At 45.7% G+C, this 7,603-nt stretch overlaps 1 protein-coding gene across 1 annotated transcript in view; it reads left to right on the top strand.

Moving 5' to 3' along the window:
- Myo1d (myosin ID) overlaps positions 1-7,603 on the top strand; it is a 297,401-nt gene that overhangs the window by 222,877 nt on the left and 66,921 nt on the right. The gene's annotated exons all lie outside the window — the stretch shown is intronic.

The raw sequence follows: 7,603 nt of genomic DNA, 5'->3' as shown, positions 1-7,603 counted from the left end.
GGGGGGGGGAGAGCACGGGGAGTTGGAGAGATGGCTCAGCACTTAAGAGTACCAGCTACTCTTCCAGAGGACCCAGGTTCAGTTCTCAGCACCAGAGGCTTTCAGCCATTTGTAATTACAGTTCCAGGGGGTCCAATACCTTGTTCTGGCCTCTGTGGGCACTACACACTTATGTGGTACAGAAATATACATGCAGGCTAGTGTTATACCCATGACCACATGCTCTACTGTCTTTACTTTTGCTGATAAATGTATATAGTGTAATGTAAGCAGTCTTGTTTTGTTTGGGACATGATCTCTGTGTTGACCAGGCAGACTTCAAACTCACAGAGCTCCATCTGCCCCTGTCTTCTGAGTACACTAGTCTTTGCTGTTAAGCCTTATATTCTAAATCAAAATGGATCTTTGCATATTTATATATCTAATAAATTATGCTTAGTGGTCATTTGGTAGACCACTCTAGAATGTATAGAATTGATAAAAAAAAAAAGTGTGTGTGTGTGTGTGTGTGTGTGTGTGTGAATAAGCCTAGTGGAGGTAGCACTCCATTAATCCCAGCACTCAAAGGCAGAAGTAAGTCTTTCTCTGAGTTCAAGGGCAACCTGATCTACAGCCTGAATTCCAGGACATAGTCAGGCTACACAGAGAAATCCTATCTCAAAATAGGATGTGTGTGATGTGGGGTGTGTGTGTGTGTGTGTGTGTGTGTGTGTGTGTGTGTGTTGTGGTGTGTGTGTGTGATGCACTTATAGGCTTTATGATGGTTCATCCATATTGTCAGCTTAACTGGACTGGGGGATGCCCAGGACTTGAGTAAAACCCTCTGTTGGGTGTCTGTGAGAGCATTCCCAGAGACAGTTAACATGTGTGGCAGTAGCTGAGAAGGAAGAGCCTGGCTCTTTGTGTGGGTGGCATCATCCAGGAGGCTGGGGCCCAGATGGATTCCCTGCATCTGGCCAACAACTGTAAAGCTAAGCTTGCAGCAGGGTTCCGAATGAAAGGTTATGACGGAAGCATCTGCAGTAAATGTCCCTAGCTCACATGAGCAAGCGTGTCTTTCTGTAAATATTTAGTCGTGGCAAAGTACGGACAGCAGAAGGAATCATAGCTTATTGTCTCTGCCTTGAAGACTTGCACTAATGAGCACAGTTGTCTTGCCCAAGGAGTTGAAGTGCTCCTGTCTCAGTCTGAGGTCTTGTTTAGTAAACTCCAGCTGGCATTAAAGGTCTTCACCCCGTGATGGAACAGCAACCCATCTGTGGCTCTCTTGTAGTGTGCAGATTGTTCCTAGGTGTGGGGCTCCTACTTCTTACGGAAGAGAGAATTTGTCATTTCTTCAAAATTTCTAGATGTAAGAAAAGAAATTTAACGAGATGCTAACACTTTTTCCCAGTTTATCCTTGTGTCTGTCTTATGAACTTGGAGATCAATTAGTAACAAGGTATTAATCTCCCTTTCCCAAAACCAGGAGAATCGGGCTTGAAATTTCAGCTTAAAGTTATAATCATCACCCTGCTACTTATTTGATGAGGAAAATAAATTTTATTTTATTTTTTTTGGCCATAGTAATTTATTGTCTGGTCTCTATCATTGGTGAGGTCATCACAGGTCACAGCAGGCTTTGCAAGCAGACTGGTGTTACATGTAATCTTAGCTGTCCTGTGTTGATGATGAAAATCCAGAAGGGAGAGGGATTGGGTTCATTACAACTCATTGTTTCCTAGATTTTCCCTAAGCACATTCTGAGAAATTTTAAAGTCAGAAGTCAGAGGGAACAGGGTTCAAAACTGCACAGCATGTCAGCCCATAAACCAGTGAGGGAAGTCTACATACCCTTAGAATACAAGGAGGGAAGTCCATTTGAAAGCTCAGCTCTACCTGTGTACTCACCAGACTGAGGAGAGAAGAGGTCCGCAGAAGAGAAAACTACTGTTTCATAGAAGGCTTCCCACTAACAGGTAACACTCCTGAGTAAGTGCAGGAGTGGGCGAAGGGAAGACACAGAGAGCAGGCTGGTAACTGCAGAGCAGAGCTGAACAGAAGTGGTCACAGGGCACACAGCAGTCATACAGACCCCAGTGACAAAGAATACATACAAGCGGAGGGAAGGGTGGCCTGTGCAGAAGACTTGACAGAGGCTGGAGGGAGACCCTAACCCAAGTTGAAACCACAGCTCAATTTAGCTGGGTAACCCCTTTCCCCTAGGGCTACTCTCCAGCAAGAGAAAATTAGCAAAGGCAGATAGAGAAGGGGGGGAAAGAAGAATAAGATTTATATATATATAAGAAGCAGGAGAGTCTGGGTGTGGTGGCACATTCCTGTCATCTTAGCCCTCACAACACGCAGACAGAGGATCAAGAGTTTGACAGAGTAGGCATACTGTCACACTTTAATCTCAGCACTCAGGAAGCAGAGGCAGGCAGGCTTCTTTGAGTTCAAAGGCCTGCCTGCTGAACATGGTGAGTTCCTGACCAGCCAGAGCTATACAAAGACCCTGTCTCAAGGAAAAAAAAAAAAGGAAGAAACAATAAAAGAGAGAGAGAGTCAAGATGGAGTGACAGGGATTAGACCTCTATAACCCTCACTTAAACAACAACAGAAATAAATATGGAAAAGATGTTTACAAGGCCTAGGACATCAGGCAAGGTCAGACAGTGCTTGCTGAAAGGTGAAAACAAGGCAAGTCCTGGGCAAAGCCACCAGGCCATGCTGTAGAACACAGGACTCTCCCTGAGGCTCTGGGTAGCCTGAGGAGACTAGGCCAGCAAGTCTGAAGATGAAAGTGCCAAAGAGAAGATGCAAGGTCTCTTAAGACCCCCTTAGGCACTCCCAACGAGCTAACAAGTGTGTGATGAGGGGACCTCACAGCTAGGGAATGGCACCCAGAGAGTGACAGGCAGGCTAGGTACCCCACAGTCACAGGCCTTTGTGTCAGGAGACCTTGCCTCAGGAAGAGAAGTACTAATTGGCCCGATGAACAGTGCTTCTGTAGCAGCTACTGTCTGGTAAATCTTCAAAGCTAAGCCCACCTGCTTCCGTAGAAAATATCCTGGGGCAGATCTCATTGTTATTTATAAGAACACAAAAATTTTCACAACCAGTAAGATAGAATTCATGTTTGACATCCAAAGATTACCAGGTATACAAATGGCAAGAATACACAACTCACAATTTCAGACATTTATGAGTTAACTTGAGACAGAAGACAAGGGCCACGTCAATTCAATCCATTGCTCTTCATCACCATCTTCTTGGGGGAGCTTAAGCCATCCAGTTGCTGGCACTTCCCTCCGTGGAGTCCCACACTAACCACAGCTCAGGAAATAAGCCCTTTTCTTTCACCTCACCCTGAACCTGTTATTCCTGTCCCTCCCCTTCTCTCCCCTCCCCAAGCATGCGCTCGTGTGTTTCATGTGACCTAAAGCACCTGAAGGCAGTGAGGGAGCCTGGGGGGTCCGTGGGCTACCGTGGGCTAAGCACGTGATTTCCCACGGCGCTACACCCCCTTCCCAGAAGATAGACTTTAATAAAGTGTTTTCTGAAAGGTAACCCTCAGATTCTTCAGGGCTAAGGATGGAGTTCGGGGTGAGGGAAATGCCCAGAAGCACAGCACATCAGACTCAATCCCCAGTATACACACATGCACCAAAAGATATTCAACTCATGGATAAACCATTAGAACAGATGCCACCCAGAAACATCAGACAGAACCATGCCAGCTAGAGTCCACAGATGAGAAATCTCTAAAGTTAGATGTGTTTGGGATATGCCAGTGAAGCCATCAGGTTTGCCTCCTGCAGGACTTCTCAGTGCCTTTCTTTTCACACAAGAGCCAGTAGGACAGCAAGAGCACTCTGTTGATGCAAAGCCATTTCTGAAGTAGGAGGGAGGGCAAGGCACAGTTGGAATGGTATGTGTGGCTAGCCATGTGTGTGGACACAGATATCTCCTTATAGAGACAAACTCCACGTCTAGGTTAGAATGCACACTGGGAGCTGGACATTGCCTCATGTCTATTACCCTAGCATGTGGGCACTCCTCCTCCCCCCAAATATCTGTATTATAGTAGGAACACTCTTTGTTGCAGCGTCTTTACTTAGGGTGATTTGCTCCGTGTATCTTGATGCACCTTGCCTTTTTTCCTACTAATCCAACATGTACAGCTGCAGGTATAAGTAGACATATACACATGTAGCTATCCCAAAAGCTATGCAGGAAACAGGCTCAGCCTCTGGAGAAGGAACACCTCAACTCTGGGAGAAAGATGGCACTGAGACTGCTTGTTCACTGCCAGCCTTTGACAATGAATATGCTCCCATACTTTTTTCAGTTAATAGATGGCAGCCTGGTTTTAGCATTTTATAGATGGTTCTGAATTCCTTCATATGCTCCTTTTCCTGATTAGAGAAGTAGAACAAAAGAGCTGTCTCGGCAAGTGATGTGCTTTATGATATTTCTGTATCTTGATCCTCCTGCTGTTCCTGCTGTTCCCAATCTCCCCCGTAACAGGGACACAGGGAAGCTGAGCTTTCTGAGGCTGTGGAGGCAAGGTCAGCCACACCAGTCTGCTCACAGGCAGTAGACACAGTGGACCTGCCTCTTAGTGTGCATTTCACTCGGCATGACTACCTGCCAGTAGTGAGGATTCTGCCCATCAGTAAACAGATGGTGTCATGTTGGCCCTTCCTAACAAAGAAGTCACCAAAAACCTGCAATATTAAGCTGTCAAAGGACCCATCTGCCCTAAGCAGCTGTCCAGGCATTTGCCTGTCTGGATGCTGGAAACCTCAGTAGAGCCCCAGTCTCAGACATGGAAATTTCCTTTTTCCTGTTCTGTGTCTACGGTGAAAGCAGAAGTTAGTGCCATCTGCTGCCTTGCTTCTTAGAAGCCGTAACTATATCTGTTTCAGTAAAGGTAAAGGGGCACTGTTGCTGAATAGCTGAACACTTGACCTGCTTCTCAGATGGAGCATACTCGCTCCCTGTCTGTCTGTCTGTCTGTCTCTGTCTCTCTCTCCCTGTCTCTCTCTCTCTCTCTCTCTCTCTCTCTCTCTCTGTCTCTGTCTCTGTCTCTGTCTCTCTCTCTGCCTTTCCTTTCACTCTCCATCAAACTGTTAGGTAGGCTGTCCCTTCCCAGGGAGGACACAGAGAGTGGCACGGAGAGAAGCACCTCCTGACCATGGTGGGAGAAACAGAAAATGTCACATCCCAGCGACCTCAGCTCCTGACTGTCATTCCTCTCCCACCCCATCCCAACCCCTTCCAGATATTCCCTGTACCTCCCCACTCCTTGGGAAACGTTTTCGTGATCTGTAGCAGGCATTTCTAGACTGCTTCCCCCAAATAGCTGGATACCCAGCAATGTAATTTATATTCCAACTAAAAATCTACAAGCAAAATTAACACAGTTGAGACTAACCAGATTGACAGCCATAGAGGATTTGTTCTTTCTTTGTTCTCTCAAGAAAGGGTCTCACTATATACCTCTGCCATGGAACTCATTATGTAAACCAAGCTAGCCTCAAACTGCCTCCCAAGTGCTGGGATTCAAGGCATGCGCACTATGCCTAGCTTTTTCATTAATTTTGACCCATCTCAGTGGAGTATATAAGTACTTCCTCCCACCTCCAGGGTCTTGCCATATAGCCCAAGTTGGCCTCCAATTTACTGTCTTTGTCCTGTGTCACCCTCTCGAGTGTTTAGACTGCAGGAACCTGTCACCATGGTCATCTTGGGCTATTTAGAATTAGTGAAGTAGTACGGTTTAAAAGTGAGTGGTCATGGGTCACATTCCTTTGCTGCAGTAGAGATCCATATGGAAACAGGGAAGGAGGGACACTTTCCTCAGTGTATAGATTGGAAATTCTACTCAAACACTGACCCAGTGGCAGAGATGGCCTTCCCTTGTGGTCCTGTCACCCTGTAGGCCTTCCCCGGCTGCCCTACAGGGAGCCAGGCTTCTATTTGCATCCGACCCGACAAGCCTCTCCTGTGAGTGCTTACTGCAGTACAATGGCTGACATATGAGTCCACGGGACAGAGGCTTTGTTTCCGCTCTTCACAGCAGTCCTCATGTGGTAAGCAGTGCTGGGCACGCGGAAGGGTCTCTGTAATACTAGTTGAAAGCTGTTAAGCAGTTAGCTGCCATGAATGAGGGCCAGCTGGCACTAGGGTGCCTCTGGCCCTTCCTCACAGACATTTGTACCTTGCCTGCCAGAAAATGTGAAAGACAGGAAGAATCCCTTTACAGCGCCCTGCCCTTATGAGCACCTCCTTCCCTGCACTGTTCATAGTATAGCTCTAAGTCATGCAATGTATTCAGAGACCAAGTGATTAGGTATTTCAAGATATAAAGTCAGCAACTAAAAAGTTTATGCGCTGGAAGAGCCGCGGGTATGTGATGTGCTGAGGGCTGCAGCTTCTCCTTCACTCTTCCTTAACAACTAAACAACTAGACATAATTTCAGACTCTCCTTGTCAGTGAGCTGTCGAGGAGGCAGGATGCAGAGTCCTGCTCACATCAGCAGTTCCTTAATAAGTAAAAGACTTTGAAACCACACTGGCAGCTGTGCACATGAGCCGGCTCCCAGCTTAAAAGCTGAGCTGGGGATTCTAACTACAAACAGGTGGACTGGAAGAGGAGCCCAGAAGCCTCCACGTGCCCCCTTTCATGTGAGGACCCCAAGGCTGAAAGATGTCTTCTTTGCCATGGGGCCTATAAGGACAGATACGAACAGCAGGAAAGATACACATAAGAGCTAAAAGAAAAGCCTACTTCTGAAAGAATTATAACAGGAAATCTATATTATAGAAGCTCTCTGCTTCAAAAAGTATAGGACATATGGAGATGAATGAAAGCACTGACTGAGAAACAGCTAAAAATATTCAGGTAGCCAAGTCAAGCCAAAGATTTTAAAGCTGTTAGGTCAGTGTTAAAGAGTGAAAACAGCAGTCGATGTCACAGAAAATAGATTTGAAGAATAATGATAAGGCAGCATATAGATGAGAATGGTGATTTATGCTTTTTAACTATATGGTATGTGGGGTGAGAGGGAACACTTACACAAGAGACCAGATGCCCCTGGAGCTGGAGTTATAGGTGATCTGTACCACCTGACATGAGTGTTAGGAACAGACCTTGAGTCCCTGCAAAAGTAGCAAGTGTTTTTAACCTCTGAGCCATCTCTCCAGACCCAAGAACGATGATTTAGAAAGCATCAGAGAGGACCTAGAACAAAGGTCTTACATTCAAATGGCAGGTGTGCTTGAAAAGGACGCTGTGGAGCAAAAGTGATTGTGGATTCTCAAAGATCTACCTATATGTATTTAATTTTAACCTCTCTAAAATTTAGATGGGACTTATAATTGATAGGTTGCCATAGCTACAACAGGCAATTATATGAAGGAAGATGCATCTTGCAGGATGGTGTTTTATACTCTGTAAAACATGTTCATTTAAAGCTTTAAGAAGAAAATTTCTCTATACTCCAGGTATTTTATGTGGAGAGCTAGTGAATGGCTGTGTGTTACCATAATGGCTTTGAATTTAAGGATATCCTCCCTCCATCTCTCTCTCTCTCTCTCTCTCTCTCTCTCTCTCTCT

This window comes from Mus caroli, chromosome 11 (genome assembly GCF_900094665.2).
Source record: "Mus caroli chromosome 11, CAROLI_EIJ_v1.1, whole genome shotgun sequence".
Classification (NCBI taxonomy): domain Eukaryota; kingdom Metazoa; phylum Chordata; class Mammalia; order Rodentia; family Muridae; genus Mus; species Mus caroli.
The sequence above is the reverse complement of the archived record's forward strand: the minus strand, read 5'-3'. Positions and strand labels throughout refer to the sequence as shown.